Source organism: Strigops habroptila, chromosome 8, assembly GCF_004027225.2.
Source record: "Strigops habroptila isolate Jane chromosome 8, bStrHab1.2.pri, whole genome shotgun sequence".
Lineage (NCBI taxonomy): Eukaryota > Metazoa > Chordata > Aves > Psittaciformes > Psittacidae > Strigops > Strigops habroptila.
The window spans coordinates 14567457-14595061 of NC_044284.2; the positions used below are offsets into that span (position 1 = coordinate 14567457).

The 27605-nt window shown below is 35.9% G+C and overlaps 1 long non-coding RNA gene across 6 annotated transcripts in view; it reads left to right on the forward strand.

Annotated features, from left to right (window-relative positions):
* The window catches only part of LOC115611449, a 64343-nt gene that overhangs the window by 13676 nt on the left and 23062 nt on the right, over positions 1–27605 (forward strand). For all 6 annotated transcript variants that reach the window (XR_003992584.1, XR_003992587.1, XR_003992585.1 and 3 more), the window contains exon 2: positions 17310–17423. This is a non-coding gene — a long non-coding RNA (uncharacterized LOC115611449). The remainder of the gene's footprint in view (positions 1–17309; positions 17424–27605) is intronic.

Consider the following 27605-nt stretch of genomic DNA (forward strand, 5'->3'; position numbering starts at 1 on the left):
GGAAAAAAAGAAATAAATATTTTGATCAGATGACACATCCACATCTGAAGCCAGAAGTTCAGATCAGATCAAGCTTACCTAAAAGCAGATAAGTAATTACTGAATAACCAATGAAGTATATTTATCACTTGAATCAATTTCTCAAAGTTTGACAGTTCATATCTTTTCTGAAATTGCTATTTGGAGGATCCCTCCCCCATCCTCCAGAAAAGACATCTGGATAGCACTGAACGGAGTTTAGTGTTTGAACATCCCATCTGGTTTCATCATGTTAACACATGATTCCAAGGTGTTCAAGGCCAGGGTGGACAGAGCCTTGAGCCACGTGGTTTAGGGCAAGGTGTCCCTGCCCATGGCAGGGGGGTTGGAACTAGATGATCTTAAGGTCCTTTCCAACCCTTACGATTCTATGATTCTATGATTCTATGATTCAAGAAGTATGAACAATGGATATTGTATCCCATACAGTGCCATGTGGATTTAATCTTTAAAAGATGGTGGCAATGTAGAATCTAACCTTTTAGTTAAAAGTCAAAACATTTCACATACTGAAAACTTATTTCTCCTAGCCTCAGAAACATCTCACATATTATCCTATCCAAGCACAACAAGCCAACGTCTCTCTCACACAGTGCCATTTCCATTCTTACCTGTCATAGTACCTACCTTGATAAATCAAGAACACATTTCCTAAACATCGCAGTGAAAAGCAACATTAAGACAGACTTTTTAATGAGAATACTATTTTCATCCTCAAATTACTTCCAGATTGCTGAAAAACATACTCAGAATTTTGCTGTGAGACAAATGGAAGTTGGGCACCTTTGCCTTCCAGAGGTGGCAACTCGGCCTTTCACTGAGATTAACAAAATCTATAGTCACTCTTCAAAATAAATGTTAAGTAAGCATTTTCTTCAACAGACCATCACTAATCTGTCTTAATGATGCTGAAAGAACATTTAATTTCTCTATCCTCTTGAATAAAATGATCAAATTTCAGTTAATAACACTTCCTATTCAAACATTTCTTTTAAATTTATTTCTTCATAAGGGTTATTGACCCATTGAGCTGTAACACTGATCTTAACAGGTATTTATTTAATGAATGATCCCTAGTAGGAACAAATATTCAATAAGTAGCTTGTTAAGAAAAGTTAATAATACTGATTTCAGACTGAAAGAGAATCATAGAAACTTCAAATGTAGAGCAGGTATTTAAGTATTTTCGAGCTGTCCTTTAAGCCACTTACTAAAATTTTATTGTTTCATTTGAGCACTTGGGAAAGCAAATGGATTTTACCAGCTGGGGCAAGAAGGTGGGAAAATAAATACAGAGGTTTGCATGCTTTTAGTGGAACAAAGCAGGGCAAACATACTTTAAAATTTATACACATGTGATCATGTCATTTTGCTGAATCTCACATTTTAATTTTGGAGTTACGATTCTAAAAGATCTGATTTCTCAGAAACCCCTGAAACTGGTCCAGAAAGAGGGACTAGTTTATCCTCAAAATTGTGAAGCCAAGAATAAGACCTGTGCAACAAGACATTGTAGATTTGTCTGATGAAAAAAAGACAAAGAATTCTGTGGAGACTGATAAAGGAGATTGAATTACACCATCCAACTTTTTCTGAACTCTGTTGAAATCTATCCTTTCTTTAGTGTCACCTTAATTACCAGCCAGCTCACAGGGCAAGAAAAAGCAAAGTGGATCTCATGACATCAGTATTTTCACACCAGCACCTATATCAAACATATTTAAGAGGCTACTGATGAAGCTTAAAAGCTCACTTTGCATTGTCTGGAAAACTCGTTTACCTACTGTGTTGCTTCAGTTGACAAAATCTATCTAGACGATCAGGGCTACTGTATTGGGAAACAGAAGGTACAAAGGAGGAAGAAATGTACTCCAGTTTATGGAATCAAATGAGTTTCTTGTGGGAGGAACTGAATATGTTCATGGCAAAGCTGGGTTGAACGTTAGCTGTACCAGTTGAAGATACTATTTAAACTCATGGAGATCATATAGACTGTTAAATCAGTGGATTATAAGGATTTGGCAGTGCCACCTCTAGCTGATTGCAGCAGGGAAGATACTGAACTCCCTAGCTTGTAAAGAACTATAAACTGCAAGATTGGAATAGAGATGACCCAACTTTTCTTTTTTTAGTAACATCCCACTGTTCCTATCATCTCTAGTGATTAAATCATAAATAAATTAGCAACTATGTTCATTCAGTACCACCTTGGATTTAGAGAACTGAGAATTGTTCATTTCATTTGGCAATACTTCTATCAACACTTTTCAAGTAATACTGGTTGAGTACTCATTCAGTAGATTTATGCAAGCTACAGCAGACAGCCTGTGTTAGAAAGTCTTGAGAGTCTGTTTGCTTAATTCAAGTACTCTGTCTAGAAAGACATTGCTTTAGAGTACTCAAAAGCTATTCATTCAGTTCCTTCCAGGCACAGAGCCCCCAAAATACACAGTACTTTTCTGTCTGTCATTATTAAGATCGAAAATATTAGCTACCTTCATTATCTAGAATACCTGAATTACTATAAGCACTTGTCCTGCACTAAACAAAAAAAGGCACTGAAAAAAGGGACCTCAGGAAACTGAAGTCCTAAACTGAGTCTGCCTGAATGTACTTTTAAAGGATTTTATGTTTCTGTAGCCTTAAGACATGAAAAGCATGATTTTGCTTGGAAAAAGGAAAGAGGGGAAAAAAAAAAAAAAAAAAAAAAAAAAGTCCTGTGTTCTGGAATTTAGGCAGTTGGTTAAATCTTGTTGGCTTCATACAAGCATTTTGCACAACTTGACTTTTTATAGTGGAAATGCTTGACTTCTCAAACAAGATTTAGATTTACAGTTGGTTCTACTCATGATCAGTTTCACTTAGGATGTAGCAAGAAAAATTTGAAGAGGTAACAAGAATTTCCAAAGGAGATAGAATTCATTCAAATGCTTTATTGAAAGTTAGACTGTGCTGGCCTAGATAGTCAACACAAACTTGGTGCCAAATGATCATCAAGAAGATTAGCAATACATCCATTTAAAAGGGGAGTAATATAGGGCCTGCTAGAACTCTTGTCACTACATTAGTTCTCTGATTTGTGAGAAAGTGTGAGATATTAACAGTAATTTTTAGTTCTTAAATGAAGTATTTCTTTTCTAGAACACTGCATTTAATCATCTTGCTCCTAGCTATGATCTTTTAACTTCATAAGAAATAGAATGCCTTCACAATTCTATTACGCATTTGGGAGGAGGAGTATCTCAGCAGTTTAAGTTTCAGCATCAAGACAAAAATAAATGGCTTTATTGAATGCATCTACTCCTGCTGGATATCTACATAGAGCTACCACCACTAAGTGAAACTAGAGGGTGGTCCTAACATCAAGTGTTGCAAGGTTAGTCTGAGTTCTAACCTGGACTTTAATAATTTGTAACTCATGGCCAGCCTTATGGAGGCTTTAAGTGTGTTATGATCCAAATCACTAAATTCAAACTTAAATCTATTTTCCCTTCATTAATGTAACTAAGATATTTGTGCACTGCAGAAATTTAATATCTCAGTCTCTCCTTCTTGCTAATACAATCTTGTTTTCCACATATAAATGGCAAGCTGCCAATTAGAGAAGTACACATGCTGTAACGCAAAGAAAAATAAGTAGATATGTCTATATGTATTAGCTACCACTCAGAGTATTGTCTAGTGCAGCTGGAGTGAAAAAAACACTCCAAAAAGCAAATTACAACTTCAATCTTTATATTATAAGCAAAAGCTTTTGTGAGCTAGAGTTACATTCCTAACTGCATCTTATTTCTTGGTCTTAAGCCTTACTTTGTTTTTCTTCCTCTGAATCAAACACTTGAACATAAATTTCTGTCAAAGCTATTAAAACACCACCAAAAATATTATAAGGCAATTTACTGAATTATAGAACAAAGAACAAAATTGTCTTCATACATTCCATTACCTCTGTAGTTTAACCTTTTAGTTGCTTTTAGCCATATGTAGAACAATTCCAATATAGACACTGGAATGCCATTAAAATGTCTAATAAACAAAACCTATTGGTATTGATTGAAGCATTTTTATAAAGCTTTCTTGTCCCCTTCTTAGGGAAGGAAAGAGCAAGTTACTGGTGAAGCCAGTAGGAGACCCAGATTCATCTGGGCTCCTGTTCCATATTCAGAATGATATAACACGAGAAACTCCACTTATTCCCCAATTGCCAGGCTATGGGAAGGTATATTAAGATTATTTCTCTTTATTAATTCTACTACAAAACAAAGTAAATTGAGATCATTTTTGACCCTGCTATACAGTAACAAACATAGAGGCAATTCTATATGATGTATCATACACACAGCTGTACATCACCCTCAAAACCTAGCAGTACCAATCTAGATCAGGATACTGATCAACACATATGAAGATAACAAAACTAAAAAAACCCCTATATATTATCTATCTGTATTTACTGGCCAAGTACTGTAAGCATCTTTACCATCTACAAGGTCACCATATTAGCTGGGCCTGCTAAAGTATAAAAATAACAATTATTTTATTTTATTAATCCTCCTCTCTAGTTAAAGAGAGACCTAGCATAACTATTTTATGGGCTCTATAATCTCCACTTGACTGTGCTGCATTCTCTCTTCATAAAATACTTGGCATCTTCTCGTGCTACACTGCTCAGCATAAGCTGCTTTTCTGTAATTCATAGACCACTTCTGTACAGGACTGTTGCCATTTTTCATTTGCAAAAGCAACTATATGAAGTGATAGAAGTTTCAGAAATGGAAAAAAAACCCATGTCTTAACTTAACAGAAAGTGGCATTTCATCTTCTAGCCTTGCCAGTGTGCTCGTTAGTAATGTGATGTGTCATGTAGGTTGAAGCGAATTTGTTTGCCTCAAGGATCAAATGCCACTTCTCACCAAAACTTAAGAAGATTTCACTTCATGTTTAACTCCTAATTCACAAGCAGTGGAGCCTTTGAATATCAGCTTTTCTGTCAAGTTGAAAAATAGTGATTCACAAAGTTTAACTTGATGTGGGTTTGTACCATTTTTAAAGAAAACTCCTTCGGAAAACATTTAAGGATTAAAAGGGAATTTATAGTCAAAAACAGAAACACTGACTCCAAAATAGCTGTTTCCAATTCAGCCACAAATTGACTGTTTTAGACAGATCTCTTCATTCTTCCTAAATTTCACTGAAATCTAACACAGAACTAGTTTTGAAGTTTTGTGGGATGGAAAAAGGGAGTTTTCTGCTTACCTGTGGTCATGAAATATTTATCAGTTTGCCAGTTAAAAAAAAAAAAAAAGTAATGAATGGCATACAGTGATTCATTCCTATATCTGAAGCACTTCACATAAATTAGCAATCTAGCATTCAGTAATCACACGTATTCAGAGTCATGTTACTTTATCTCACTCTCATACAAGCATAACAACATGGCCTCCCACTAAGTTTAGTCTTTAATGTAATGGCCTGGAAGTACTTCAAAGTTGCTTGACATAAGTAACAACCCAAAACAGAACTAAATACACAATTTTTGGGGAACTTCTACAAGACATCCTACCTGCAACCATACCTATGGCATAATTTCTAACTAAAGAGCTTTTAGTCCATTTTGGACAAGTGCAAGCACTTATGCAAACTTTTCAAATTAAATATCCAGTAAAACCATTTAATAAAGCATAAAAATGTCCTAACCAGTCCCTCTAGGTAGTTAATTTTAATAATGGAACTATTACAATCCCAGATCCAAATCCACTTTAGTTATTTAAAAAGAGAATTGCCATTGTTAAGGGGTATGCACATTTATTTGGGGGAGAAGAACAATGACTTTTGCACTGCTTAGTGTAATTTTGGGGGTAAGAGCAAAAGGAATGAGAGAGTCAGCTTTGCATTTACAATAATTCTTTTGCTGTCAGAAGATTCTGCCATCACAAAATAGGTGACACCTAGAACAAACCAGGCATGATAAATATCTCAGCCTCTGCTCGTGACCAGAGCTAAGCAAATGCCTAGTTGACAAAGTACAATTGATAACCTTTTCCCAGGTCTTTGAAATCTTCATCACAGTATTATATGTAACAAGGCTTAAGAGATACTACTTTCGTTGAAAAGCATCTTCAACAATCATCGAAATTATGGCAGGCTGCAGTTACAGTACTGTGCTGTTTGGATGTCAGGCATTGCAGGAGACTTCACACAGAAACCCCCAGGTTTCACAGGAATTCAGCAGGATAGCCTAGCTATTACCAGATCCACTGCCTTCTATTTTAAATCTTTTAGAAGGGCTAGGTATACACACTTGCAAAATAAAAAAAAAGTAAATGGAGAATGTTTGAGGTGTTTGAGGAAAGTTTGATCTGTTTGAGGTGTGGAACGAAGAAATAAATTCTACTAAGTACAAAACCTGTAGCTCTTTTGAACTATCTTAATATTTAAGAAAAACCCCGTAACAGAAATTTCTCACAGAATCATGTACTCGACTTGTTTTCATTGGTTTTTAACAAAAGAATGTTGCCTCACAAAAAAAAAAAAAAAAAAAAAAAGCTGGTTGTTTATTAGAGTGACAAAGAATATTTTCTAACAAAAGATATAGTTATTTCTTTACAAAGACAAAACCCCATTAAATTAGAAAGGTTTCTGTGATTACAAGTGAGCTATAAAAATATTTAACAAATCTCTATCTTCCTCTATTAAGTGGAAGCCAAGCATATGGCACTATGCTTGGAAATAAAAGGTGGAGATAGTATAAAATTTCTTCTGGGCTCTGATTTGATGGGAGTCTCATCGAGGTTAGACATCTTCAGATTAAAAAAGATTCAGTAAAAATCAGTAAAACTTGAATGCACCTTTTATATACTTCAAAACATTGTGGTAATTTAGTTTTTTTTTGTGACATGGGTTTTTATAGAAGGTTCTCTATGCTCTTTAAGGCAGAAGTATCAGTATAACAATTTTAAAAAATAATCACTAAAAAGGTATATAATTACACATTTAAGAGGAAAAGTGCTATTAACAGTCAATCAAAGCAACAAAAGGAACACAGAGCAGGTCTCAGTTCACTAAGTACTACTTGTGTTTGCAGAGAGAAATTTTGTCTAGTAACAGGCAAAATGCAAAGAGTCACAGTGCTCTTCTGCGATGTCAAAACTCAGTGTCATGAGGTACACTGTTTTTACTGGATATAGATTTAAAACTTTTTTTCTAATTAAAAGAATTAAGATGAACTGTTACTATCTCTTCACTGAAAAATATTGCTACAGCAGCAGTAATATTTGCCAGGGCGCATGTTGTTTTCCCACCACTGGAGCAACTTGTGATGGAGGAACAGAACCAAAGGCCAAATTCTTTCAACCAACCAAAACTCAGTGTACAACAATATATGCCCCCCATAGGTTTTTGTTCCATTCCCAACAGTGACCCTATTGCAGGCAAAGAGCAGATTTAAATTCTGGAAGTAAAACAAGGTGAAGAAAAAACTGAAAATTGTTTCATATCCTTTCAGGCATGGAACATTTACATGGTAATGTCCATATATGCTAATTTAGTTAGTAAAATCAAGGTATTATATACTATATTACTCCAAAGCAAGACTCAGTGCATGCACCAAAATATTTGACATACTGCGAAGAAAATTATTTACTAAAAATTTCTTGTTGAATATTACAATTTGTGTACTTATCAAACAAGTTTGCCATATCGGTCCCACTTCCTATATTATCTTCACTCCAGGAAGAAGTATTCTACAGAGCTTGAATTAAACGAAAAAAAAAAAGTAAAATCCTGGTTTTGTTCAAGAGGCCTCCCTTCCTGTATCATAAATGAAGGCTTCTACTACATCTACCAAGTATACAAGCTAATAAAAGATGAGAACTGTACCAGCTACTTACAAAGAAGAAGAAAACTTACTGTTTGTGAGAATGGAAAATCATACCCATTCAGGTAAAAAAAAAAAAAAAACCAAACCAAAAAAAAAAAAAAAAAAAACCCAACCAAAAACCAACCCAAAAAAACCAAGCCAAAAAAACCCCCCGAAACTCCCCCAAACAAACAAACAAAACCCACCAACAACAAAACAACCAAAAAACAAACCACACAACAGTGGAAAGGGAAAGTATCCTTGACCCTTATTTTGTCTCCCTGTATTTTGTACTACAGAAAGAAAAAATCCACTTATTTATGTAGGCACATATTTAGGTTACCTGGGAGAAATAATGTTTCCAGAAAGAAGAAGCCTAAACTAGTTATAAAAACCTTTGAAAACATTTAAGCAAAAACCCCCCAAAATCCAGTTTCTTCATCACATATTCACAAAAATCCCAGGTGTTTAAAGGTGTAAGAACATCATACACATTGATTTGATGAGTCTGAGCTTAAACTAGGACATCAAGAAATAATATCAGTAACAGGTATTCCCTTACTCTGCTGCAAATAAAGATGCAACTCCTTACTACACCTTATTACTTCCTCCAGCTGGCAGTGGTACATGTCAGATTGAGTCTCTGATGGTTGAAATGGGGATCATAAAAAGTTTTTCTTTTATTTTTATATTATTGCTATATGTAAAGCAAAAGTTGTTCCTTCCATTATCAGCACTTGGAGTACTGGTATTTTTCTCTTTGTTGGACGCTACTACTAATATCATGACAGAGAGCACAGTGAGGACTCCCAGGACATTGCTCCTTCTTAACCCCTTCTAGGTTGTACAACAGAGAGAAAGATTTTAGAAAAGCCAGGGGCCTTCTCCACTCTATAGCATCAGCTATCTCTTTCTGCTGAAGTAAATACAGCAATAAGTGTCTGCCACTTTACAGAAAATGAATTAAAAAAAGCAAACAAGAAACCAAACCAAACCAAAACAACCCCCAAAACTTTTAATGTTAGCAGGTATCTTCTGTTCCGTGTTTTACAAACAAGAAAATAAAAGTTTAAAGCTTTTTTTTAATCTCTGAAGAGACGACCTTTGAATATTAAATGCCAGAACTCACATATCTTATTGGCAATCCACGTTTTTTATAACTTACTGGTAGCTCGGCACATTTTTTACTTTGCACTGCTTACTGGCAAGCCTGGAGAGCTCCTGCACACAGTAGGGTGAACTTTCCAAAGGCACATTAAAAGTAACATTTTAGGTAAGTTTTTTGAGCCCTAATCCATTTACATGCATATACTTCCACACATTCACAGTAATTTACACTATTTTCACCTATACAATCATCATTTCACTTAAAAGGAAGATGAATGGAAATATCTTCTTTAAATTGTGTGCTAAATTTAGCTTTTTTCTTAAAAGAAATAAGCAGAGCTTCCCAACTTCTGTCAATTAAAGGGATTTGCAAAAGAGTTCCTACCTGGATGTGAAACTCCATAGAAATAAACTCTTAGAATACTTAAATAACAGCCTGGAATGTCACTGGAAACTTCAATATTTGAAATTGAATGCAAATGCATTTTCCTTCTCTTTATTCTAGCTCAGATAAGGAGTCTACCACAGAAATAAAACTGTCTTTACCCTTGAGTAAATTAGAAAATCAAAAATATTTAAAACTGGTGCTGAAGGAATGCATCAGGTCCAATCACAAACACACTCAATGAAAAATATGCTCAAAGTAATAAAAAATCCTGGAGAACAAAAGAAATTCTTTGTTAAAAGGTGTGGTATAATGACAGTACCTACAGTTACTTTGAACCCATGACTTCAACAGAGTGGGCTTTGGATAATACCCTATTAAAAAAACCAACAAACACAAAACCAAACAAACCAAACCAGCCTTCCTCCTTCCAGAAGAATTCACAAGATACTTCCAATTCCACATTAAAGAAACAGAAATCTAGGTAACATCTTGGGAACTGCTGGTTATCCAAAGAGTTCCACTCAGAAACTATGTACCTATAAGGTTTAAGATTCTGCTACCAATACCCTGTGCTGTTACAACTGTAGTTTTTCATATTAGAATCTTTTAGATTAAACTGGGTCTATATTATGAACCTTATCTTAGATTATACTATTTACTATACTTGCTAGCCTCTGAAATATGTATTTAATCAACCTGCATGCATTGGTGCACACAGCACCAGTCACATATAATCTGACAATTCAAAGAATTCAAACTGTCCATCGATGGATCACCTTTCTTCCTAAAAGAAACACTCCTCAGTTATGCAAAATGGACATTGAAAGCCAAATACAAAGATTAGGCTTGATATGAAAATTCTCTCTGGGATGTGTAATTGAAGATACTCAATATGTTTATTAAAAAAGTCTTGCATATGGTTTTCTTACTAGAGAAATTTCTTACCTTAGATCTCTTCTGTGCAGCATATAAACACCTAATTTTCAAAGGCCCCAAAGAAGTGAAAAATTCATACAATTTTCTTGAAAGCTTTGCTGTGCAATGTAACTTTTTTGTGGTAAAGAAAATGCAGCTTCTCCACATTAAACTTCCCTCAGAAACTGACTAGCTGTTGCAATTCTGAACTAGAGAAATAACTTGACATACCTTATAGTTATCCCAAAGCGCACCTTCAATAATTGTCTTTTTTTGTTTTCCCTATTACAATAGTCATTTGAAGTGACATCTGAGATATTTATTTGCAGTAAGAACCCCAGCATTTGTGTCAAGTAACACCGTATTCCATAAGCTGCCTCATTAAGACCTGCAAGTCTAGCTGGATACGGGTGTGTGTGATTCAGGGTGACAGAACTCAGTGCTTAGGAGGGAAAGGAAATGCATTTACAAAATAACAAGTCCAATTCTAAACTATGAAAATACATAATCTCATGGAGTTGAATAGAAAAAGCCTATGCTTAAAGTTAGGTACCTGTGCTGAAATCTCTCATTTAATCAGTCAACAATAAAAGAACACCTGCATGTAAATATTTTAACCTGACAAAGTATTGTAAATGCTGTGTCTTTTCTTTGGATATAGTCTGTTTCTTTCGTAGTATTAGTTACAGTCAGTGGAAAAAAATAAAGTTATGGAATACAGTGTTGGGATATCATCTTCGAATTCACTGAATTCCTTCCAAAATGCCTTACGGATGGACTATTTAGTATTCACTGCCATGCTCTTGTACAGCAACGGCTGTTAATCTTCTAAAATGTACAGAAAAGGAAAAACATTAGGTCTACAAACAGGCTTATTTTGGCCTACCCTGTCAGTTTTAGTAGACAAGCTGTTGGGCTTTCTGCAGGGGGGAAAGAAAATAAATTCCTGTAGTTAACTGCAAACTAAACAGCTAAAGTAGGAATTTAGTATCTAGTGTAGCTAAGAATCAGTGAAACAAATTCACTTTTCTCTTTTCAAGGTCAGCACTAAGGTGACATGTTGTCTGAATTACACAGTTGTGTCATAGTCAATGCCAGACAATGAACCGTAATTCAACATGCTCAGACCTAAGGTCCAGCTCAAACATGGAGATAAACGTGCTTCTGGTATTGCATTCAGTCATTGCTGCTCCCTTGGAAAACAACTGCCCCCCAGCCACACACAGAAACCTCCTCCTTCTCCTCCTCCTTCAACTTTTCCACCTGCAGTGTAACCTAAAAACCAAAGAAAGTCATAAGTATGGCAGGCAAGGGCAAGACTGATTTTTTGTCATCACAATGTGGAGTTGCTGAAATGCCCTTAACAGCTCAGTGAGATAAATAGCACTGCTCTGGTTTTACACTAGTAAAGATGGGGATCTAACTTCCCTTTTGTTGTTTAACTGATTTTAACAAGATGAATTGGGAAGGGGGAGGGAAGGGTTTCCATCTACTTTCTGAAAAGCTATCCTTGGAGGGAAAATACAATCTTCAACAAGAAGGCAGAAAATTAAAGGCTTTTCCTCAAGTTTCCTTTCATTTCTTATCTTCCTAAAATACATATATACAGTTTGTTCCAGGAAATGTCTGAAATGCCTTCTGGTAGCTTTTAAATAAACATGAAAATCTCCTTTTGAGTTCCAAGAGTTTCCAATAATGATGGGGGAAAAGTTCTTGGACTATAACACAGATGTAAACAAAGGTCAGAAATCGCTCTCAATAATTAAAATACATTATCGTTACTTTTGGACTTTTAGTCTGCCATCACATAAGTGAATTAGACTTGAGCAAAGCTCTAATGTGCTTTCACAGCAATCTTTTCCTGTACACTAAAACCAACAGACCTCAGCTACATTTCTCAGCTAGGAGCTAATGTTTCTGGGTACATGTTACTGTTGCAGTTTCATTTGTCAGTAAAGCCTTATTTACTTGCTTCCTGTTATTAATTATGGGAAACAGGATCCCTTCAAACTGTAGGAGAGGCTCTTTTAACTCCTGTCTAGACTTTTCAAGACAAAATATTGATGAGCCCTTTAATGTTTGTGCAGAGACACAAACTGAGCAAAAAACCCACATTACCTCAAACAGCTTAAGACTTATTATCACACATTCACCAAAAAAAAAAAAAAAAAAAAAATCCTTTAAATCACTTGGGCTCACATTCTAATTGTTAGCCACTGAAGTAAGGTTTTCTTTCATAGTTGGATACTTTCTTCATCTGTCACACTGATTAATTAACAGCTCACAGTATGAGCCCTGAGCTTAAATAGCCTACTAAAACGAGAAGGAGAGATCAATGTTAATATTCCATAAAAAGCTGAAGAGGAAAAATGCTTTCTTTAGTATGAAGGGATCTGTCTTCTAATAAAAAAACCCAACGAATTTCTGTTTGGTTACATTTCACAAGGAGATGAAAGCACACAGTTTGCAAAGGAAGATTGCAGCAGAGGATTAGGACTAAAGTTAGAGAAGACTTTAAATGTTTTAAATTAAGCTGTTGGTTGGAAACAAAAAAGTCTTGAATACCAGTGAAATATTTTCATCACCATTAAAAAAAGCTCATTTATCAACACACAATAAACTGGTCTATAAACACAGTACCATTCCTGTACATATATATGGGGAAAAGGCATGCAATTACATGAAACAGAGAGTTGTTAAAACCTTAAACCTAAAGCTGGTTTTAGCCAAAACATGTGTAGTCCATTCTGCTCCCTCACCCCTGCAAACACACCTTTCCCAGACTGTTACAGTCCAGCAAATATTTCAAGAGTTTGACTTTCAACAACTACAAGCTCTCCCCCTTTTTTAAGCCCCTCCAGTACTGCTGAGTGGACGAAAATTACAGATGCAAGAAAAGCTGACAAATGAGTGCAAGGCCCCTCCTCTCCAGTGCCTCGACAGCCAGAGCTCCTGCCAAAACATGCCTGAAAGCTAGTGAGGAGACAAAGACACAAAGATTCCATTTTCTCAGGGAAAATACGTTTCATGTAGAAACTACCAGGCAAAAGAATAGCACACTGGCACACGTGTTGTTTCAAAAGTGGATCAGGAATGAATGTTTTCAAGAAAAAAAAATTAAATCATATTTGATTATTCAGTAAGCTCAAACACTGTTTTAACACAGCTCTTTTTAAGTGCTAAGTGCCACAGGGGGTGAGAGGGGGGGGAAGCTCCCATAAAGCTGGAAAAACATTTTCAGTCATGGAAAACCTTCAGTTCAACACAGTCCAAGCAAGGAGTTCACGGCTGTTGCTCTAAATCAACTCCTGATAACACTGTAGTATACATGCAACCAAAACAAAGTAAATCCAGCTTTTTTAGTTCAAATCTATTTCAGAGTGTTAACTATTAAAAGATTCTTCCCGCAGGGTGTCATTAATAAAGTTTCAATGAGTTTAAAACCCTGGCACCTAAGCACTTCCAAGTTTGCAAGCTTTTCATATCAAGTTTACTACTACTGGCTTGTTACACTATCGTGACTGGCATTCATCACTGAGCTGTAACGGGACTGCCTGTGAGTAGGGAGATCAGCAGCAAGGTGAACACAGGCAAGCAGAGCAGAAGCAGCAGCAAGACCATGATTTCTCTGGAACTAGTCAGAAAGTTAGGAAAAAGTGAAACTTATGGTGGGAAGATTTGGGATGATTCAAGTTCCTCACTAATTTAAAAATAAAAAAGATATTGACAACAGCAGCATATAAGATTAAAAACTATCAATTACTTGAAGTATGATTCCAATCCATGAAGACTCAGTGGCAAAAGTAGCTACTGGTAAAAATAACATCAGCTTCTGCTTGACTGGGAATTTGGAAAGGAGAGGTGTAACATGGAGGCTTAGTCATAAAACACTCCCAGCTCTGATAATTACTGCTCATCAACATGTAACGTTCTTAGAAATTCTTTGCTTATAAAAGCCCTTTTTTCTTTCACATGGGGCTGCTTCTACATATCTGGCGGCAGACCCACCCAAATTCAGCCAAAGTCTTCCAGTCTTTCAGCAGAAACACTAATGCAGCATAAATAGAACATAGAAAACACTACATAATGAAAATACTGAAAAATGTGATTGGCAGGCTTGTGACTGAGGATAAAATACAACTGCTGAGAGCTCTGTACAACAGGACTCCCAGGAATCCCCTGCCCTGCAGAGAACACTGCAGGCAGTGAGCCCAGCTCTCTACCATCTCTTCATCCTCACATTGCCCTCCCTTCAGCCCTGCCACACACTGTGGCATCTCCTCTTGCCCAGCCAGATCCAGGCCATGAGCTTGTGGCTGGTCATCACACTGCACCCACATGCTGCCTCACACTCCTGAAGACTGCTCTGACAGTAGGCTTAAGAAAGGGCTGGCGATCCTTAGACTAACTAATAAAACCATTTCAGGAGATCAACACTGGGCATTGTACAGGGATTGAGATAATCAAGACAATACATGAAAAAGAAAGACTGTGCTGAAAAACAATCTCATTCTCCTTATGACATTTGAGGAGAATCTTTTATTTTCTTTTTTTCCATTAGATTTCTTCACATCCTTTGGCTGATTCCACTGTTCTTCCACTTGCTAAGTCTATACATATTTTCCAAGTCTTCATAGCCAAACTGTATCCAAATACATTTTGGTTTGTTTTTTGGTTGCGGTTTTTGGGGGGGGGGGTTTTGTTGGTTGGGTTTTTTGGGGGGTTTTTCCTTTGTTTTGTTTCTAAATCCATTTTACCATCCAACCACCACTCAAGCCCCTCCTCATCTCATGTTCTTGCTGTCACAAAATCCTCTTTTCTACTCTGAGAAAATGCCATCCTTTTCATGCACAGCTATCCACATTTGTTCTCCATTCTCAACCAGACCAAACCACCATCACATTTTTGTTTCATTACTACAACAGGATCCTAAATTTTAGCTCACAATAGATGTGGAAGAAGTCTGCATCTACCAGTTTGATCCTCCAACACATTTTCTTTCCCCCCTTCAAAATTCTCATCAAATGGATCCCAACCTTCTCCTGTACTCAACCCATAGAAAGCAGAACTGCTGCACTGTAACACAGACATCAAGAGTGATTTGATTGCCTGATTTCCAGAACCACTGTAAGAGAAGAAGACTTAGTTCTAGGGTCAAACTCTAGAAGGACTACTAATAGCAGAGCTATATTTTAAAAAAAGAGGAAAAAAAAAAACCAAACCAAACACCAAAAAAACCACAAACCCAAAAACCCCAAACAAAACCAAAACAACAAAAACCCGAAGAAAAGGGCCGTAGTTATTGAGTAGGTGAGAGATAAAGAACAGAAAATCAAATAAGGATCAAGATTCATGAATAAAGTTACAAACATGCTTTCTCTTGTGCAGTTGGTAAACTCATTTTTCAGACTGCCATTACAAAAGAATCTTTTGAGAAAACTCAAGTCATACCAGACTATAGAAACACTGCAGCAGTTGAAAAAAATCATCACTTGATTTCACATATCTAGTGGCCTGTTCTCTCACTCAGCTAACACTTCCTATTTGAATGTTTTTAGAGATTATTTCAAGATCAAATCCTAGAATTATTTCAACCTATAAAAGGTACTGAAAATCAAAATGAAACCTTGCATCTTTGTCTAATTTCTGTTGTTGCAACCTAGTTCATTTTAATGACCGCATGTCCAGGCAGTATGTGGCACAGGGTTTGAAAAGGATGGAGACTTATGTTTTAGTTGGCACTGGTACAGCATAGGTCTTTCGCATAAAATTTATTAGCATTAATGGGCATTATGTAATTAAAGCACTGTACTTTAATTCCCTGAGGGGTGGCAGGTTTTTTTCATGTCCTATAAAATAGGCAAATAAATGTGAGATTTTTCAAAAGGTATTAAAAGATTTCCAACTTGTACTTTTCTCCATTGATCATAATGGAGAAGGTGTAGCTAAACAAGATGGATCCAAAATTCTGAAAATGTCTTCCGTGAAACTACATGAAGGTTAATACTACAGAACAGTCTTTTTAAGCAGATGCTGTGTAATTACAGTATTTTTCAGACCACAGGCTCTTCAAAAAGTCATCATTAGACCACTGAAAACCATAAAATTGAAAATATTTCTTTTTAGATTTAATATACCATACTTACTCGATACTAGACTTATTTAGATGAGTCCAATTTAATAGAGTCACTTCAACAAGCAACTGAAATATTTGTTACTTGAGCCCTGGCATTTTCAACCCTGAATGCCAAGAATTTAAAAGACTTTGGGAATCCCATCTAACCCACCGCACTTAAGGGACAGGGGATAGTCATTTATGTAGTTCCTCAGGTGCATTTGAACATTGCAGGCTAAGGCTGGAAAACAATTTTCAGAGCTGATTTTTACAGATTTTAATCAGGATTGGTGCATGGTACCAATAAAGATCAGACTATTACCAAGACCTGTATTTGAGTATTTAAGTGGGATTTGTTTTTCTTTTGGACAGAAAACGAATTTAAAACTATATTGTGGAAAAAAACTGATGCACACAGGTTTAATATTTGAGCTTTCGGAGACAGATCTTATCAACACTAATCTGCAACTCAGAAAAGTAAGCCTAGATCTTGTTTTTTGGTAATTTTTTGTTTGTTTCATATTTCTGAATAATCTCACAAGAATAGCAAATCAGAACAGCATGAAACAAAATATCAGACCTATGTATTTATGATGTTTAAATTATTGAAAATAAGGCTTATTCACAGTATTATGTCTTAATTTAGTATGCTAAATAATCTAATTTCAGTCAGAGCTAACTTGAAACAACATATTTTACCAAGGAAAAGAAAAAAAAGAAAAAGAAAACCACAAAGAAAAGAATTAGTACAAATAGTACAAAAACACTCAGACCTTTATAACGACACTAGCAATTTTTCCTTGGGTAATGTCAAGACCAATTATCAGCTGATCTACTGAGCTTACCCTAAACTATCACACCAAATCATTTATTTCTTTGTCTTCTAGACAAATCACCGCAGAGCTGCAGACCAGCAAAGGAAGTGAACTGAGGGCAATTTGACCGACATCGTCTGTGTCAGTTCCCCAGAGGTCGATGAAACATGTTATCAGGTCTCCAAGGTACATCCCAGAGATTAGTTGGTTGTGCCATACAATTAGTAAATGATTAAAACAAGCTGTTTTCTTAATTACATTAAGATACTTGCAACAGTGAGAACTATTATCTTCCACAGAAGAATGAACCTTCACATACTATGTTGTTTATTAGCACTGCATTAACAGTGTGCCACCTCAGCCAAATGGTCAGGCAGCACTGTGGTCTCAAGTACAAAGAAAAGATCATTATGAAACTCCACCTGCCTCATTTGTGCAAATTAAGTGAGTGCTTACTTGATACAAATCACTGATTGAACAGGAATACTTGAATGCTAGTTTTCATCTCAGGCTTTCTGTATATTTAGTGCCAAAGCCATAAGCCTTCCTCAGAGGAATCAAGAGAACAGTGTAGAGACTGAATTAAACAGATGAGTTTTTAACTGGCTAAACTTTTTTTTCTTTTCATGAGAACAGGACCGCAGGTAAATGGTGCCTTCTAATATAGCACAAGAAAATCTCAATTATAGAAATCATTATTCTAGGCACTATGTGCCATTTTATATTCCCAGCAGGATGTTTTTCATCTCATCAAGAGTTTCCAATGCTGTTTAGCGTCTCTGTATATGCAAAACATATTTAAGGCCTCCCATCCAAAAGATCTGCTAATTAAAAAGCCTAGTCAAGTGGTCAGACAGACTGGAACTTGAGGATTATAGGTAAGAGGGATAAAATGAAGGCTTGGAAACTATAATTTCTCTTTCTGTGGTAGCAGCAGAAGCAGCTGTTATAGACCAGGCAAATTAAAGATGTGGCTGACTAAGCCAGCAGTCTGGAAACAAGACATTGCAAAAACATAACAGCAAGTCATCTGCACCCCACTTTTAAGAAGCCAAAAGTGCTGACCATTTCTTTTTTTCTCTCTCTCTCTTCCTGCTATTCTTATCTGTCACAAATATCCTCCAGCTGGTATACTTCCAAGCCCTTGTTCACCAGTTCTAATTTCCCACCCCCATCTTGGGGAGTTAATAGTAATTCTTAGAACTGTGGACAAGTGCTCCATAGTGGGAGTTGTCAGCAAACAAGAAAGGACACTTCTAAAAGAAGAACAGGTGAAATAACAGAGTTACAGTTCTAGTCTTTCTTTTTTTCTTTTCCATGAATGTTGTTCATCAAACATGTAAAAACAATCTTCCCACACCAAACAATATTTGCCAATCCTTGAAAGTAGTTTCATCTGTCCTGTAAAATCAGCATCTAGATAAAGAACGTTGTTTAAAAAACAGACAGACTGCCACCACATTTTTCAGATACTTTGATTAAGTGTCTTGTAATTTACTATTTTCAGAAAAAAAGCTTCTCTTCAGTTTTGGTCTGCTTACCCTGAATCTTCTAAAAATAAGTTAAAAAAATCATTGTGCCATGAACTAATGAGGCTGTATATTGTTTTCCATATCAAAGAGTGATGAAAGATCTATGAATTATTGAAAAAATTACTTAAAAACCACTCTAAAAAACCCCTTTGTTTCCTCGACAGCAGGTATAGGCTTCCTATTAGAAGTAGAAGCAGCATTAGCAGCCTTACTCAAACAGCTTTTAGGTCAAACAGTGTGGCAGACCTAGAATTTGTCTCAATTTATATTAGCATAAACCTGTGGACTGTTTTTGATTTCAGTTTATACATCATGAATGCATATGACCCAATCTATTTCCACTATGTATATTTGTACTCAGAACAGCTCATAATTTCAGATTTGTGGTAGATACTTTTTTTTCAGTGTTACCATTTCAGTACTCTCTAACAATTTTGTTAATAATGTTGCCATATTGAAATACTGCATCTGATCTCGGGCACGCTCAAGCTCGTTGCAAACAATTATTCATCAAATACATCTCAAATCTTTGAGATCCATACCATAAATCATTAACAGATGAAACTGATACAGGCAAATTAAGTGCCCCATTTTTAATTGGAAGTTTATTTCGGATAGCATAGGGTCTTTATCCAATACCTTTACCTGAAGCAAATCAATTCGTAGTTTGCATTTTCATAGAAGTCAAGAATATGAGCGAACAGCAAAAGAATTCTAAAGGTTAAAACCCATAATCAGTACTGTCTCCCCCGCTGTCCCTCTGTTAGAGTGGGTATTTGAGGAGATTCTTTACATCTCCTCCCACACAGTTTCTCTGCTTCATAAGCAGAAGCCAGCTGCTGGTTCTTTCAAGTCTAGCGGTTAGTTGACATTTACCATTAGTTTATGGTTTGTATTCTATCTTAGCAAGGAAAATAGCTAGAAATCTTCACTCTTTAAAAGTAATTAACTCTTCATATTTTTAATTCTCCCCAAACTGGAGGGTCCTGCAGCCAAGGTTTTTTTGGTGGGACATAAGGAAGGGATAAAAAGACAATGCTGTGCCCCAGCACAGAGAATAAGACTGACGAGTGCTGGCTTTATGGTTACTATTCTTTCCCCTGGAAAATACCTCGTTGCAACTCTTGACCAGCAGTGCTAATTTTGTTATTTATTTCCTTTTCAATCTCAGTCTCTAAAAATGCTGTGCAGAGTGATTACATTTCTGACTCTGCAAACTGGGCAGCATTACTTAGCAACTGCCATAAAAAGAAAAAGGCCGACATACACACCTATGATATGGTGATTTGAAGGAAGAGGTGAGAGAAAGGAGAAAAAGGTCTAGGAGGTCTAGAAAACACTTTACTTTTTCTAAAGAGAACATCAAATCCAGCTCAAACTTATATGAAATAAGATATCAAATCCTGCATAACACACCCATGGGAAAGAATGCTGCTACACTTTAACTCCCCCCTCCAGACATGCACGTACACACATACTGTGATACAACTCTAACGTCCATCTTAGTTCCAAGATAAGTGCACTGACACAGGTCTGCAAGGTTTTTCTTTCTGAAATTAACCTTGAAAAGAAACTCAATTATGAATTTTATGTATATGAAATTCTGATACCAAAGTACAAATAGACATGACTGCTATTTCAACAGTTGACTGTTGAAATAATATATTATTTCAACATATATTATACTTAGATATATAATATCTAAAATTATTTTCAGATTAATAGATGTTTCAAACTCATAATGAAGAAAATATTTAGAGATTGTTCTCCTTTAAGACAAGCTCATACATGAAGGAATCAGGAAAACAAGTGATCTGATAAGAAAAATTCCCCCCAAATTAGGAAGTCAAAAATGCCATATCTGTAGTTGTTAATAGCCCGCTATAACCCTCAGTAAAACTAAGCTCAGAAGTAAGTCAGCCTGTAATACTGTGTTTCATGGACTTTTACAGAACAGAAATCCAGAGTACATAGCCTTTTATCTGATGATATGTACTAACAAAGAGCTTTAAAAGAGGTAACGTTAACAGGATTGCTGTAGATATGGAAAGGAACTTGGAACATACAATTACTGGATGGCTCCAAACTTTATCTAATGTGTTTAGGAGTCACAGAAGAAAGCCATCCAAGAGCTCAGTACACAGAGTGCCAGAAAATACCATACTGTGTTTCTGTAGGTTTAGGTCAGGACATTTGAAGACTTCCATGACTTAATACAATTTTTGTTTCCTAAATCAAGGTTTCCATGACTGACCATCATAGAGGTAGTTATAAAAGTCATACTGGCTCTCAACATCTGCAGGAACTCAGTAGTGCAGCTGTTCATTGCACACGTGTTAGAAAGCTCTAAACACTGTAAAATCAGGTCAAAGTGAAACAAAAAAAGGACCCAAAATTAAGAGTTTCAGATAGGTAACTAGAATAAAATGTAGAAACAACCTTTTCTCCAGGTCAGCAAGCTGAAAGCATTAAGAGCAAAAGCAGTTTGCGGCAATCCACACACAATAGGTCTTGAACATTACTTCCTTTTATTGTGTATTGCACTTATGGGGCACTAGATTTTTCTAAACACTATCTAAAGCATACTTTCAAGTCCAGCCAACAAATATCTGAATGTCACAGCAGCCTTTCAAGAGAAAGTTATAGCTCTGAGTTTTTTAAAAGACAAGATGAAATATTTCAAAGAGATCAAATATACCCCAATGCTATCTCCTCTTGTTCCCTTGGATTAAAAATGAGGATCAGCTTATCTGGAAGGCAGAATCTAACTAAAAATTATCTTTTCTAAAGAATAAAGGAGAAAAGCACCAATCTTTTAACAAGGTGGAAACCCATCTGGAGATGGACAGAAATGTCTGTTTCTTTTTGTAGAGTAATGATTCAGAAGCACACCTGAAAACACATTGAGTGATGAACATTAAACATTAAGTACTAAAAAATGAGGTGCATCCTGTGGAAGCATGATCCAACCATCACCTTTCTTTCCCCACTGATTGAAACTTTAAAGCAAACCAAACATACCTGTGTTCAAGTATATACAAAAATAATTTGCAGTATCTTACCATGCATGCTGAACTTATTGAAAGACATTTCCCTAATTTCAGTTAGCATTTGCACTTCAAAAGAGCTGCTGTGATAATCAACAATAAAAGTAAGCTAAAGTTTTGCATGGTTTTGTATGAATGAAAGAGAGATTTAGATATATCAGACTGACTATTTTTTACTCTTCCACAAAGAGTCACTTCAGCTTTGTCACCAGGAATTTCCCCCCCACACACACTTTTTTCTGGTTAGTTTTGTATTTTAAAGCAGTCCTCACATTAACAGCACTAGTTCTAGCGTTTGTTTTCTAGTTTATTGTAGTAAATAAAATGAAATATTACGTACAAATACAAGTGCACAGACAGCAAGATGGTTCTTTGCAAGACTCAGTGGAATAAATACAAGAATTTTTAATTGCTCCAAACAGAGCTCTTCAGCCACAGCTACAGTGTCTTTCTCTCCATACATGTATGGCTGTTTCATATCATTGCAAAGGGAACACTATATCACTATAATTTTTTCTTTACTAGGCAACATGAACATTGGATCACTGCATTACTGTTAAAGACTGGTTAGAAAAGAATACCTATTTCTCAAAGAGAGAAAAACATTTTTATCATCCTCCCCCCGTTAAGGAGAGGTATGACTAAATGATTTTAATTTTTTTTTTTTTTTTCAGGAAAGGAGATCATAATAAAGGAATGAGAAGGAGAAAAACTAGGCAGTGTGATTGCTTTCCAGATAGATAGCAGTCTGATCATTAAGACTTTCACACAGAGTATCGGAAACCCAGGTTTCCAGGCCCCTCTCCAACAACAACAGAGCTCTGACATTCCAGAGGCACACCAAAACCACCAGGCTATCAACCATTCCAGGGCAGCAAGGGGTCTTCTTGCTTCTCCTCACATAAAAGGCCTTCCCAGAAAAAAGTCCAGTGAAAAATATATTTCTTCAAAACATCTTGCGTTTTCCCCACAGGAGAAAAAAAAAGAGATTAAATTTTCAGCCAATGTAGCTAGTTTTGTATACATCTGCATTTGCACAGAAAAACTCCTAACAGAATGAGAAAAAACATTCTTTCTATAAAGTTCCAGTAATACCTTTAATCATATTACAAGCTTAATACATTACGTTAATTTGTTAAATTAACACAGTTGGACTTTTAGATCAAACAGGAGAGAGAGAAGATTGTGATCCAACAAAAGCATGTTTTAAAAACACTGCTGTTCAAAACAGGCCAAGTATTTTCTTGTGCTTGAACTCTAACAAAGGGGATTTTCTTTCAAGCACTTACTAGGTGTTTTATCTTCAATTTTGTTACATTTTTTTCCTTTTTAATGGTAATGTATTTCATACTGCTTTGTTAAATACACTCTAATCTGTTCTTATTCCTGTGAATAGCAATTTTCTTAGGACACTTTTCTGGTATTAGTAATAGTTGTGGTAGGATTGCTTTCTCCCAAGTTTGCATTTTACAGAAGACCACAAGCCTCAGAAGACTGCTGTGTGGAAGAAACACATTGGGCCAACCTATCATGTCGATAGTACACAATGAATAGCCCAGTTTGGTATTCTTTCTACTCTGAAGGAGTCTCATGTCAGGGAGTGGAAGCTAACTCACTTATTTCTTTACTGTTGAATGTTTATTGGTTTTCCCCAGCACCTTCCCCTTTAAGAACAATTTACATTTTAAGATTCTGGAGAGGTACCTGCTGCTGCGTAAGGGCCACATAAAATGCAGCCATTCCACCACAATATGGGGAAAGAGGCACTGATTACGAGGTCCCCACACCTCTCCTTTTTCACATAGCCAAGTAAACTCGATTGTAATTGATGCAGTATGTAGAAAACAGAAGAGGGCTAATTGAGTTTAAAAGCTATACAGTTGCAGCCTCATTTAGGAAATGCCTTCAGGCTTGCTTGAGCATTTAGCAATAAACCTAGACAACAAAGAAAAGCGAGTGTTCAACTATACATGCCCAGAAGGAGAGAAGATCCTTTTCTCCATACTCTTAAAACCATGTTAGCCCTCCAGTCTTTCTCCAGCCAAGCAGGATTCTAGGAATCCACGAGTTATCATCTCCATATTTTCATCCTGAAGGCAGAGCTTGATTTGTAATCTTGATTACAAATTTCTATTACAATAGTACATCAGCATCACCACCTGGAACCAGGATCAAGGCCCTGTTTTGCTACATCTTGTAAAAAAACCACAAACAAAAAAAAAACTAAATCAACCAAAAAAACAAGCAAACAAAAACCCCCAAAACAAACAAAACGCCTTTTTCAGGCTAAACAAATTAGGCAAGTAGAAATAGCCACACAGAGTTTTGGGACAGAACAGAAATTCATAGGCTTTCCTCCTCTTCCACAAGTGTCAGTTATAGTTAGCAGTCAAGAAGCTTTCTTCCCTTGATTAACTGCTCACTAAGGCATTTAAAATTATTTACGTGATGTGTAGTGATGATTTAAACCAAGATAATCCACAACCAGAATATCTGCAGCATTTAATGGAATAATTAGGTGTGAAAGGAATTCAGGATCAGCCCTGACCCAGTCATGAGCATGTTCAAGAAATTTTAACTCATGCACATTCAACCATGGTAGAACATATTCTAAAATACCCTAGAACTGTAAGCACTAGATACTACTCAATTATCTATCTATTCTGTGTGAAGTATGTGCGCACCATCCTAGCATCTCCAAATGCTCTTAACTAAATTGTTAGTTAATCCTTGAGCTTTTTGGTTTCTTTGTATTTATTTTTCCATTTGTCAGCAACTGATTATTTTTTCCAGTGATTATGTTGTTGAAAGTTTCCAGAGTACAGAAAAGGAGCAGAGGCAACATTAGTTTAAAGACTATAATTCCTTCTTTGATTCAGTCTTTGAGGTAATATCAGCAATCGTATTGCATTTAAGAGATCAGTACCCAGTCCGTTGCCATGAAGTATATATTGTCTGATCCTGAGGGCAGAAGTTACACTGATACAAAAAAAAAAAAAAAAAAAAAAAAATCAGAATCCTGCTTCTGTGCTATTCAGGCTAACAGTTTCAAAGCTGTTAATAATATAACATGGACAAATATATGACTATTTCAGAAATATTTAAAAGAATTGTAATTTCAAAGTTTCTTCCATTCTGAAAAATCATCTAGTAGTTATGCCCAATCCCTTGAGCATTATGAAGAACATTAAGGTCAAGTGAGGGAAGCGGATGCAAATATACTGCAAATTTTTCTAGCATTTCTCCTAAATTTCCTACTAGAACATGTTGCAACTGTTGAAGATTATGGATATAATATTAAAACATCAGATTTTTTTCCAAAGTCTGTGACCCATCACAGTTAGCAATTTGGTTTGTGAGCACCTGTTACAACACCATTAAGCTCTTCCTGACTCTTACTATTCTTAAAAACACTTCCACTAACTTTAAGGAGATTCTAGCATAGGTGATGAAGCACTACATAAATTCTAGCTTTCTATGGGTTTCAAAAACTAGAGAAAAGAATTCTAGCCTTCCTGGCCAAGCCTTTGTGACAAGGATGCTAAGAAAGAAATCATTATTTGTCAAAAGTCACAAGCAAACCTGTAAGAATTTTGGAAGTAGATAGTGCCCTTCAATGCTACTTTCAGCAATTGACTTCTGTAAATTCTACATTTACAATAGAAGCATTTCTCATAATTTTAATCTTACATGGAAAGACACAATGGAAATAAAAGAAGCAGAAGTCTACCCGAAATTCACACTTGCAGGTTGCACATCTGTGTAAATAGTACACGAAAAACCATGAGCTACTTGCAGACACACACAGGTCTGCAAAACACTGAATTTGGAAAGTTCAGCACTAAGTCAAAGGCCTCTAGGTATTTGAACTACTGTGCTGGGTTCCCCCCCCCCCAATAGTGTGCACACTGTAGGTTGATTTAATCACTGTGACTAGCCATAGCAAGTAATTCAGTCACGCTAAGTCAAAGGATTTTGTAAATAATGATTCCATTGAGATAGCAAGAAAAAAAAAAAAGTAAAGCAGGAACCAAAAATACAAGAAATCTCATTTCTGTCTGTGTGATTCCTGCTATGCAGAAAAAAATACAAAAAAAAGAGGTATCAGTACACTGGCAGGACAGTGAAAGAAGAAACTAGCAATAAATATAGGAAGAAGAAATGAAGGAAAGACAGGTTTTCAATACTTATACCTCGATATTGGGAATTTTGATACTCTATGACACTTCCAAATAACAGTAAGAAAGAAAACAATTATCACTACAAAAGAAAAGCTAGAAGTGGTGAGGTTCCCTAACATACTCCAAGGTTATATCTGTTACATTTGCTGTTAGAAGTTGAGAAAACTTAACCTTATGAAATTTACAACTTGCAGACACTATTTCTAAAGTCTTGGACTGCCTGTCATTAAGCTTTATTTAGAGCCACTAAACACTTCTGCCCCCTCTGTCCCCTGTCAAAACTAAAAACTACTGACTGTAGTAGCCATGCATTGGTGTTTAAACAAACTTTCTCTTCATTAATATTCAGAAAGGAATAAAACAATAGATAACTACTTTCACTTGGCCAATGCATCTTTTTGTATTTTATTTACAGTCTGCTTCAAAGAGGTAGCTACACATGACAGAAACCAGATAAAGATATTTCTCAATAAAAAACTTCTGCTAAGATACTGGTAACTTAATGCAGTAGCTTTATTTTTCTTTACTTCTCTTTACCGTCAGTAAAAAGCAGATCTACGTAATTTTTTAGCAGAGAAATATGTATTGAATTTTAGGTATAATTTGTTTTAAAGTAAGAAAAGAAAGGCATACATACATGCAATATTTACCACACTTAGTACTTGGGGCTTATGCTATAAAGAGACAACTTTTCTGAAACCCCCTAATTATCCCTTTAGCAACTATTACTATTGTAGCTAACTTTGTAAGCACTGCATGAATATTTTGAGTCCATTGACTTAGCTAAAAATTGAAACAGCTAGCATATATGTGGTATCGCACCAGATTTATATAGAAGGAAAGAGTTTAAAGAAAAAAAAAATGCCTAAGTGCAATTTACAAACAGTACATTCTTCTGTTTGCATTCTATCAGTATAAAGAAATAATGCAACTATTATGACAGTCTCCTGCTAGAAATGGCAAAGCACTTTAAATGAGTTTCACTTACATGGCGTTTTTTTCTCCCTTTTGAAATACATGCTTAAAGAAAGCTTTACAATTAACATATTGTGCACATTTTGCAAGGTCCTCAAAAATCAGGAACTGTTTCTGGAAAGACTCACTCCAATTTGGCAAACAATTACAGCATACATTACACTAAGGTGCATTAAATGTTTGGCTTCTGTGAGGGTACGGAAACGTGCTTACCCACACAGTTAGGCTCAATAAGCAAAATAAAGTAAGTTATAATTTAAAATAGAGTTAAAGAAAAAAGGTAGAGAAAGGGAAGGAACAAAGGCAGAGAATGTTACAGCAGCCGAGTGGAAACAAATGAGATATTATAACCAGAATGCAGTCACAGGACTATGTGTAACTCTGTTACATCTAAACACCAATAGCTTCTGGTGAAATTAGTTCTGTGGGCTACTTTAGTAAAAGTATAAAGAAGCATATTCAAAAGCCAACAAGCACAAAGAAAACATAGTCATGACTATTCACAATAGCGAATTCTGTACTGAATGTGTGAACGGGACATGAGTTAGGCAAAATACAAGCTGCCTCCCTTTGCCTGGGATCTTTGTAGTGATACAAGCCAAGCAATCTGAACAGAAAATGTCTGTCTGTGCT